This window comes from Arachis ipaensis, chromosome B5 (assembly GCF_059453495.1).
Source record: "Arachis ipaensis isolate K30076 ecotype BB chromosome B5, ASM5945349v1, whole genome shotgun sequence".
In the NCBI taxonomy this organism is placed as follows: domain Eukaryota; kingdom Viridiplantae; phylum Streptophyta; class Magnoliopsida; order Fabales; family Fabaceae; genus Arachis; species Arachis ipaensis.
Window position 1 is genome coordinate 106,786,721 of NC_142440.1, and position 10,213 is coordinate 106,796,933.

At 38.3% G+C, this 10,213-nt stretch overlaps 1 non-coding gene across 1 annotated transcript; it reads right to left on the minus strand.

Moving 5' to 3' along the window:
- Nucleotides 1-451: 451 nt before the first annotated feature.
- Nucleotides 452-560, minus strand: LOC148565279 (small nucleolar RNA R71). The gene has a single exon (XR_015884993.1). It is a non-coding gene; the product is annotated as a small nucleolar RNA R71 (small nucleolar RNA).
- Between the last annotated feature and the right edge of the window lie 9,653 nt (nucleotides 561-10,213).

A 10,213-nucleotide genomic window follows, 5' to 3' on the forward strand; every position in this document is an offset into this window, starting at 1 on the left:
CGGAAGAAACCTCACAGAGCTTTTTGAACAAGAAGGAGAGAATACAAACATGGCAGTCAACCCTAATGAAAGAAGAGACACAAGGAAGGTCTTAGGTGACTTTACTGCACCCACTTCTGACTTCTATGGACGGAGCATCTCTATACCTACCATTGGTGCAAATAGTTTTGAGCTGAAGCCTCAACTGGTCACTCTAGTTCAACAGAACTACCAGTTTCCTGCACTTTCGCAGGAAGATCCCAACAGATTCATCTATGATTTCTTGCAGATCTGTGATACTATCAAGACTAATGGAGTGGATCCAAAAATTTACAAGCTTATGCTTTTCCCCTTTGCTGTAAGGGACAGGGCTAGATTATGGCTGGATTCACAGTCTAAGGAAAGCCTAGACTCTTGGGAGAAGGTGATCAATGCATTTTTGACCAAGTTCTTTCCACCTCAGAAGCTGGGCAAGCTTAAGGTGGAAGTTTAGACCTTCAGACAGAAAGAAGGTGAATCCCTCTATGATGCCTGGGAGAGGTACAAGCAACTGATCAAAATGTGCCTTCCTAACATGATTTCAGACTGGACCATGCTAGACATTTTCTATGATGGCCTCTCTGAATTATCCGAGATGGCATTAGACCACTCTGTTGGTGGATCACTCCACCTGAAAAAAATGTCTGAAGAGGTGCAGGAACTCATTGACATGGTTGCAAAGAACCAGTTTATGTACACTTCTGAGAGAAACCCTCTGAGCAATGGGGTGGCTTAGAAGAAAGGAGTCCTGGAGGTTGACACTCTGAATACCATATTGTCTCAGAACAAGATCCTGGCCTAACAGGTCAACATGATCTCTCAGCATTTGATTGGATTACAAACTGCAGCTGGCAGCACTTAAGAAGCCTCCTATGAAGGAGATGCCTATGATCCAGATCAACCCATGATGGATGAGGTTAACTATTTGGGAAATCCCTCAGGAAATCCCAATAATGAGCCTTAAGAAAATACCTACAACTCATCATGGAGGAATCATCCTAACTTTTTATGGAGGGATCAACAGAAGCATCAACAAGGCTTCAACAACAATCAAGGTGGAAGGAGCCAGAATAGGTTCAATAACAGACCATTCCCACATTTTCAGTAGCAGATGGAGACGTCTAAGCAGAGCCTTTCTGACTTAGCTACTATAGTCTCTGATCTCTCCAAGACCACCCATAGTTTCATGACTAAAACAAGATCCTCCATCAGGAATCTGGAGGTACAAATTGGTCAGCTGAGTAAGAAGATCCCTGAGATCCCTTCTAATACTCTTCTAAGTAATACTGAAGTAAACCCAAGAGAAGAGAACAAAGCCCTCACTGTAGCAGCTGAGGCTGAATCTGAAGAGGGAGTGCTGGCATTGAACGACAGCCAGGGAGTAGATGCTGGCGTTCAACGCCCAAGAAGGAGCAAGTTATGGCGTTGAACGCCACAATAGGAGTAGTTGGTTATTCAACGCCCACTAAGGACCCCTTGTTGAAGAACTAAAAGAAACCAAAACTCATGAGGAGACCATAGAGGTTCCCTTGAATGCCTTGTTGTAGATTATAAACTCTGAAGAATACTCCTCCTCTGATGAGGAAGTAGAAACTAGGGAAAAGCAAGTTGCTCGGTATTTAGGAATTCTGATGAAGCTGAATGCCAAATTATTTGGAGCAGAGACATTAGAGGAAGAACCTTCAGTGCTCACCAAGGAACTCAATGTCTTGGTTCAGAAGAAACTACCTCAGAAGTTACTGAATCCCGGGCGCTTCCTAATTCCCTGCACCATAGGGACAATTACCTTTGAGAAGGCCTTATGCGATCTAGGGTCAAGCATAAATCTCATGCCTCTCTCTGTAATAGAGAGGCTGGAATTTTTGATGTGCAAGCTGCCAGGATCTCATTGGAGATGGTAGACAAATTACTGAAAAAGGCATATGGTATGATAGAGGATGTCTTAGTAAAGGTTAAAAACTTTTACATCCCTGCAGACTTTATAATCTTAGATACTGGAGAGGATGAGGATGAATCTATCATCCTTGGAAGACCTTTCCTAGCCACTGCCAATGCCATAATTGATGTGGCAAGGGGAGAGCTCATTTTGCAATTGTGGGAAGATCACATCTTGTTCAAGATGCATAAACCCAACTCTCTCCCTAAGGGAGAGACAATTGTGCAACACTTAGTATTCCAACCCTCTCTCAGTGCAGAGCTTTACAGAGCCACCAAACACCAAATCTAAGTTTGGTGTTGAGAAACCATCATTAAGCATTAAGAATAAAGGCACTAAGATGAAAGTACCTAAGGGCTGGAGGGATAAGAAAATCCCCACTAAAGGCCTCTCACCTGGCATGAGAGTTGTCCTCATAGACAGCCCAATGATTCCACACACTGTGAATAAGATCCTGTCTCTAGAACACGTGGAGCTCATCCATGAGAGTACAGGGAAGAAGTTCACTGTAAGGGAGAAAAATTCTGAGCCCCTATCCATCCCCGTAAAGGGGCTGACCGTCAAGCTAGTGACATTAAAGAAGCGCTTGTTGGGAGGCAACCCAACCATAACTAGAGTATTTCTATTTTTTGAAAAAGATTTTATTTATCTAATATTAGTTTATTTTCATAATTGTTTCTTTAAGTTTGTGATCATGTGCAATAGAATATAGACAGAGACATTTCGAGATAGAAACAGAACATCCTAGAGTATACCCCTTGCTGGCGTTGAACGCCAGACAATGAGGCAAGAGGGGTGTTCAATGCCACAAACGGGTAAGAAAGCTGGCGTTGAACGCCACACAGGGAGAAGTATGGGCGTTCAACGTCCATGAGGGAACAACATTGCTGGCATTGAACGCCATGGAGGGAAACCCTAAATGGGTGTTCAACGCCCTACAGAGAGTAAAGACCTGGCGTTGAACGCCAGGAAGGGAGACCCTAATGGGCGTTCAACGCAATAATTGGAGCAAGAAGCTGGCGTTGAATGCCAGCCAAGGAGTAGATGCTGGGCATTCAATGCGCACAAGGGGGCAGGAATTCAAATTCTCTAGCCTCTCAGGATCAGTGGGTCCCAAGAATCTCCACCTTCCCTACCTTCTTATCTCTCTTACTTTCCTTCTTCCCCACACACACTCTTCCCCATAAACCTTCAACCAATCACATCCACATTACCTTTTTCTCTTCCCAAAACCCTTCATCACTCTCATCCATCAAATCCCACCAACCACACCCACTTTAAATTCAAACTTTCCCACCCATATTCTCCCTCATGACCGAAACCCAACCCTAACCCACCCCTATAAATAACCCATCATACAACGCTTCAAACACACACCTCCTACACAATAACCCCCACTTGGCTGAATCCCTTTCTCCCTCTATCTCTATTATTCTCTTCTTCTACTCTCTTCTTCTCTTTTGTTCATATTTACTCTCTTCTTATCTGTCACCTATGCAATTCAGCTGTAATTATCATAGAAAAAGATATTCCCATTGAGGAGGACAAGCCCATCACAAAAAGAAGGATGGAACATGTGAGAGAGACTACACAAGAGCCTGTGTAGCCGCCTCCAGAAATCCCTGAGATACCTCTAGGAGAATTGAGCTCCAACATGGATCAGCTAAGGATGGAGCACTAGGAGCAGGCCACCATCCTCCATGAAATAAGAGAAGATCAAAGATCTATGAGGGAGGAACAATAGAGGCAAGGACGAGACATAGAGGAGCTTAAACACTCTATTGGATCCACTAGAGGAAGCAGTAGTCGCTGTCACTAAGGTGGTCACGTTCCATCTCCCCCTTGCTTATGTTATATTTATGTTATTTTTCTGTTTTCCATTGTATTTCATTATCTGTTTCCTATTTCTAAGTGCATGATCATCCTTTGTTTTGTCTTAAGCTATAAAATATTCTATGTATCTCTTATCATATTTAAAAGAAAATTTTATTTGAAAAAGAGAAATAAGATACATAAACTCGAGTTATATAATAAGAATAGTCTGATTATTTGATGTGGTGGCATTACTTTTACCTTTTGAATGTATAAATTAACAATGCATATTTGATGTTGAAGTTAAGTGTGTTGGCTCTTGAAAGAATGATGGAAAAGTTGAAGTATTATTGGTAATCTGAAAAATCCAAATATTGATTCTTGAAGCAAGAAAAAGCAGCAAAAAGAAAAGAAAGAAAAAGAGAAAGAATTGCGAAAAAAAAAGAGAGAGGGGAAAAAAAGAGAAAAAGAAAAAGGAAAAGCCAATAGCTCTTTAAACCAAAAGGCAAGAGCAAGGATCCAAGGCTTTGAGCATCAATGGTTAGGAGGGTCTAAAGAAATAAAATCTTGGCCTAAAAAGTTCAAATGAGCTGTTTCCCCTAACTATATGTTTATAGTGTCAAGGTGTCAAGTGAAAAGCTTGAGACTGAGCAGTTAAAGTCGTGATCCCAAAAGCAAAAGAGTGTGCCTAAGAACTCTGGGTACCACTGTCTAGGGATTCTAGCAAAGCTGAATCACAATCCAATTGGGTTCACCCAGTTAAGTGCCTGTGGCATTTATGTATCCGGTGGTAATACAGGAAAACAAAATGCTTAGGGTCAGGGCCAGGCTCTAAAAAAAGTTGTGTTCAAGAATAAAAAAGAACTAACCTAAGAGAGTAAGTAATATCATCCGAATTCTGAATTCCTAAAGACACCAACACTTCTGAGCTTCAAAGGATAGTGAGATGCCAAAATTATTCAGAAGTAAATGGTTACTAGCCCTGCTCATCAATTGGAACTGAGATTCATTGAAAACTCTGAGATTTAATGTCTCCTTCTTTTCTTTTTGATCCTACTTTATTTTTTGTTGCTTGGGGACAAGCAACAGTTTAAGTTTGGTGTTCTGATGAGCGGATATTTTGTACGCTTTTTGGCATCATTTTCATATAGTTTTAGTTATATTTTGTTTAAGTTTTATTATATTTTCATAGGTTTAAGTGCTAAATTCACATTTTTGAATTCTACTTTGAGTTGTGTTATTTGATGATTTCAGGTAATTTCTGGTTGAAATTAAAGAGTTTTGGCAAAGTCCGATTCAGAGGCAAGAAAAGGGTAGCACATGCTATCAGATTCTAACCTCCATGCACCCAAACAAGCATTTTTGGAGCTACAAAGGTCCAAATAATGCGCTCGTAATGGTGTTGGAAAGATAACTTTTCTTCGAAGGAACCTGCCCATGTTGGGCATTGAACGCTAAGGAGTTACCCCTTTCTGCCACATTCCACCCCATTCCTGGTGTTCAACGCCACCAAGAGGCACAAGGCAGCTCCAATCACCCCCAAATGGGCGTTCAACACCCATTCCTCAAGTTGGACGCCAAGCTCAGCCCAAGTACTCAACCAAAGTGGGCCCAAGAGTGGACTTTTGCACCTCTAGTCTAGTCTATCATAATTTTGTACTGCTTAGTTATTTGGTTATTATATATAGGAGAAGATCACCCATGTTTAGGATCTTCTTCCACCACTTTTGAATTCATATTACTTTCTTTAAGCTATGAGCTACTAAACCTCCTAAGTTAGGGTTAGGAGCTCTGCTGATTCTCATGGATTAATAATATTACTGTTTCTATTTCAATACACGTTTGATTCCATTCTCTTGTGCATTGTCGTTCTTCATCTCATGAATTGAGGATGAATCGTGACATTCATCCTTATTCTACATGGGTTCCGTGTGAGTCCTGACTTGGATAGCATTGAAACACAGCTAGAGAATGCACTGCAGATTCCAAGAGAGTACCTGGGTGACTTTGGATAGGTGACATAAAATTCCATTGACCGTGGGTTGCTGAGGTCTCTGTGGCGTTAAGGCTAGAGTCTGAGAAGCAACATTTCCTGATCCGGAAGATCCGACCTTGTCTATGGCATTTTAAGTAGGATCGCAAAGGGGAGTGGATTGCTTAGGTCTTCACCTTTGGCTATAGTGGGAAGCCATGAGTTAACTTGATGAGGATGTTACATGAGTTGCTCGGATATGGTGGACTACTATGGTTTAGAAGAGACTAACTTGATGAGGATATTACATGAGTTAGTCAATTACGGTTGCTATTGAACGAATTGTTCGTTATTGAAATAGACAGTAAGAAAAGTAAATTCAGAAAGAATACGCATCTTCGAAGCTTTAACTAAATCCGTATCACTGTTTTCATATCAATATGGTATTTTGTTCTTTATTATTTTATTTATGCTTTCAACCAAACAACCATCTTTTCTAATCGGATGACTAAGATTTACAAGATAGCCATTGCTTGCTCAATTCGACAATCTTCGTGGGATTCGACCCTCACTCACCTGAGGTATTACTTGGCCGACCCAGTGCACTTGTGATGAGCAGATAATTTATACGCTTTTTGGCATTGTTTTTACATAGTTTTTAGTATGATTTAGTTAGTTTTTAGTATATTTTTATTAGTTTTTAATTAAAATTCATATTTCTGGACTTTACTATGAGTTTGTGTGTTTTTCTGTGATTTCAGGTATTTTCTGGCTAAAATTGAGGGACTTGAGCAAAAATCAGATTCAGAGGTTGAAGAAGGACTGCAGATGCTGTTGGATTCTGACCTCCCTGCACTCAAAGTGGAATTTCTGGCACTACAGAACTTCGAATGGCGCGCTCTCAATTGCGTTGGAAAGTAGACATCCAGGGCTTTCCAGCAATATATAATAGTCCATACTTTGGTTAAGGATAGATGACTTAAACTGGCGTTGAACGCCAGTTCCATGCTACATTCTGGAGTCAAACGCCAGAAACAGGTTGCAAAGTGGAGTTAAATGCCAGAAATAGGTTACAAACTGGCGTTCAACTCCAAGAGAAGCCTCTATACGTGTAAAGCTCAATGCTCAGCCCAAGCACACACCAAGTGGGCCTCGGAAGTGGATTTCTGCATCATTTACTTATCTCTGTAAACCCTAGTAACTAGTTTAGTATAAATAGGACTTTTTACTATTGTATTTACATCTTTGGATCATCTTTGATCAGTTTTATGCTATCTTAGACTTTTGTGAGGGCTGGCCATTTGGCGATGCCTGAACATTTATCACTTGTGTATTTTCAACGGTAGAGTTTCTACACACCATAGATTAAGGTGTGGAGCTCTGCTGTTCCTCAAAGATCAATGCAAAGTACTACTGTTTTTCTATTCAATTCAACTTATTCTGCTTCTAAGATATTCATTCGCACTTCAATATGATGGATGTGATGATCGTGACAGTCATCATCATTCTCAACTTATGAACGCGTGTCTGACAACCACTTCCGTTCTACCTTATATTGAATAGATATCTCTTGGATATCTAATACAGGGGACCGAGTTCGAGTTGTTAGTGTCTTCGTGGTATAAGTTAGAACCCATGGACGGCCATTCTTGAGAATCCGGAAAGTCTAAACCTTGTCTGTGGTATTCCGAGTAGGATTTAGGGATTGAATGACTGTGACGAGCTTCAAATTCGCGAGTGCTGGGCATAGTGACAGACGGAAAAGGATCAATGGATCCTATTCCAATATGATCGAGAACCGACAGATGATTAGCCATGCAGTGACAGCGCATTGGACCATTTTCACTGAGAGGACAGGTGGCCATTGACAACGGTGATGCCTAACATACAGCTTGCCATGAAAAGGAGTAGGAAGGATTGGATGAAGACAGCAGGAAAGCAGATGTTCAGAGGGACGAAAGCATCTCTATACGCTTATCTGAAATTCTCACCAATGAATTACATAAGTACCACTATCCTATTTTATATTTTATTTATCTTTTACTTATCAATTCATAAAATCAGTTGAATTCGCCTGACTGAGATTTACAAGGTGACCATAGCTTGCTTCAAGCCGACAATCTCTGTGGGATCGACCCCTTACTCACGTAAGGTTTATTACTTGGACGACCCAATGCACTTGCTGGTTAGTTGTACGAAATTGTGAAACAGAATTAAGAACATGAACGTGTGTATTGAGTTTTTAGCGCCGTTAACAAGGAAGGAATGATCACGATTTCGCACACCAAGTTTTTGGCGCCGTTGTCGGGGATTGTTCGAGTTTGGACAACTGACAGTTCATCTTGTTGCTCAGATTAGGTAATTTTATTTTATGTTTAAGCTCTTTTATTTCTTATTTTCGAAAAAAAATATATTTTTTCTTTTTCGTTTTTCCCAAAATAATTTTCGAAAAAACAAAAAAAAATTTATAAATTCATAAAATCAAAAATATTTTTTGTGTTTCTTGTTTGAGTCTAGAGTCAAGTTTTAAGTTTGGTGTCAATTGCATCTTTTTAATTTCCTAAAAATTATTTTCGAAAATTTCATGCATTGCATCCTTCATGATCTTCAAGTTGTTCTTGGCCAGTCTTCTTGTTTGATCTTCATATTTTCTTGTTTTGTGTCTTTTCTTGTTTTTCATATGCATTCTTGAAACATCAATGTCTAAAGAATAAAAATTTTTAAGTTTGGTGTCTTGCATGTTTTCTTTTCTTGAAAATTTTTCAAAAATAAGTTCTTGGTGTTCATCTTGACACTGAAAGTGTTCTTGGTGTTCATCTTGACATTCATAGTGTTCTTGCATGCATCACATGTTTTGATCCAAAATTTTCATGCATTGAGTCTTTGGGTTGTTTTTCTCTTTCTTCATTGAAAATTTAAAAATAAAAAAATATCTTTCTCTTATTTCACTCATAATTTTTGAAAATTTGATTTGATTTAGTCAAAAATTTTTAAAATTTAGTTATTTCTTATTAGTCAAATCAAATTTTCAATTTAAAAATCTTATCTTTTTCAAATCTTTTTCAAAAATCAAATCTTTTTCATTTTTCTTTCATAATTTTCGAAAATTCCAAAATGATTTTCAAAAATCTTTTTCTTATTTTGTTTCATAATTTCAAATCTTTACTAACAATTAATGTGATTGATTCAAAAAAAATATATTAAGTTTGTTACTTGCCTAGTAAGAAAGGTTCAATCTTTAAACTCTAGAATCATATCTTTTTTGTTTCTTGTTAGTCAAGTAATCAACTTTAATTTTCAAAATCAAATCTTTTTAAATTTCTTTTTCAAATCTTTTTCAAATTAAGTTTCAATCATATCTTTTTCAAAATCAATTTCAAAATTTTTTCTAACTTCTCCCCTAACCTCTTATCTTTTTAAAATTGATTTTTAAATCTTTTTCAATCAATCTTATCTTTTTGTTTCAATCATATCTTTTTCAATTTCAATCATATCTCTTTCAAAAACAAATTTCAAATCTCTTTTAATCAATCATATCTTTTTTTTATCATATCTTTTTCAAAACTGCCCAACTAACTCTCTAGTTTTAATTTTCGAAAATCCCTTCCCTCTTTTTCAAAATTCCCTTTTTTTTAACTAATTATTTTAATTTTTAATTTAATTTGATTTCAATTTTAATTTTCAAATTTTAACTTTAATTTTAAAATATTTTTATTTTATTTATTTAAATTTTCGAATTCTTCTCTTCCTCACCTCCTTCTATTTATTTATTTATCTACTAACACTTCTCCTCCACCCAAAAATTTGAACCCCATCCCCCTCTCTGTGTTCGAATTTTTCCTCTTCCCCTTCTTATATTCTTCTCTTCTTATACTTGCATAAGAAATCTCTATACTGTGACATAGAGGATTCCATATTTTCTTTTGTGTTCTCTTCTTTTTCATATGAGCAGGAACAAGGATAAGAACATTCTTGTTGAAGCCGATCCAGAACCTGAAAGGACTCTAAAGAGGAAGCTAAGGGAAGCTAAAGCTCAACTCTCTGGAGAAAATCTGACAGAAATTTTCGAAAAGGAAGGAGACATGGCCGAAAATAATAACAATGCAAGGAAGATGCTTGGTGACTTTACTGCACCAAATTCCAATTTACATGGAAGAAGCATCTCAATCCTTGCCATTGGAGCAAACAACTTTGAGCTTAAACCTCAATTAGTTCTCTCTGATGCAACAGAACTGCAAGTTTCATGGACTTCCATCCGAAGATCCTTTTCAGTTCTTAATTGAATTCTTGCAGATCTGTGATACTGTTAAGACCAATGGGGTTGACCCCGAGTCTACAGGCTTATGCTTTTCCCGTTTGCTGTAAGAGGAAAAGCTAGAGTATGGTTGGACTCTCAACCTAAAGATAGCCTGAACTCTTGGGATAAGCTGGTCACGGCTTTCTTAGCCAAGTTCTTTCCTCCTCAAAAGCTTAGT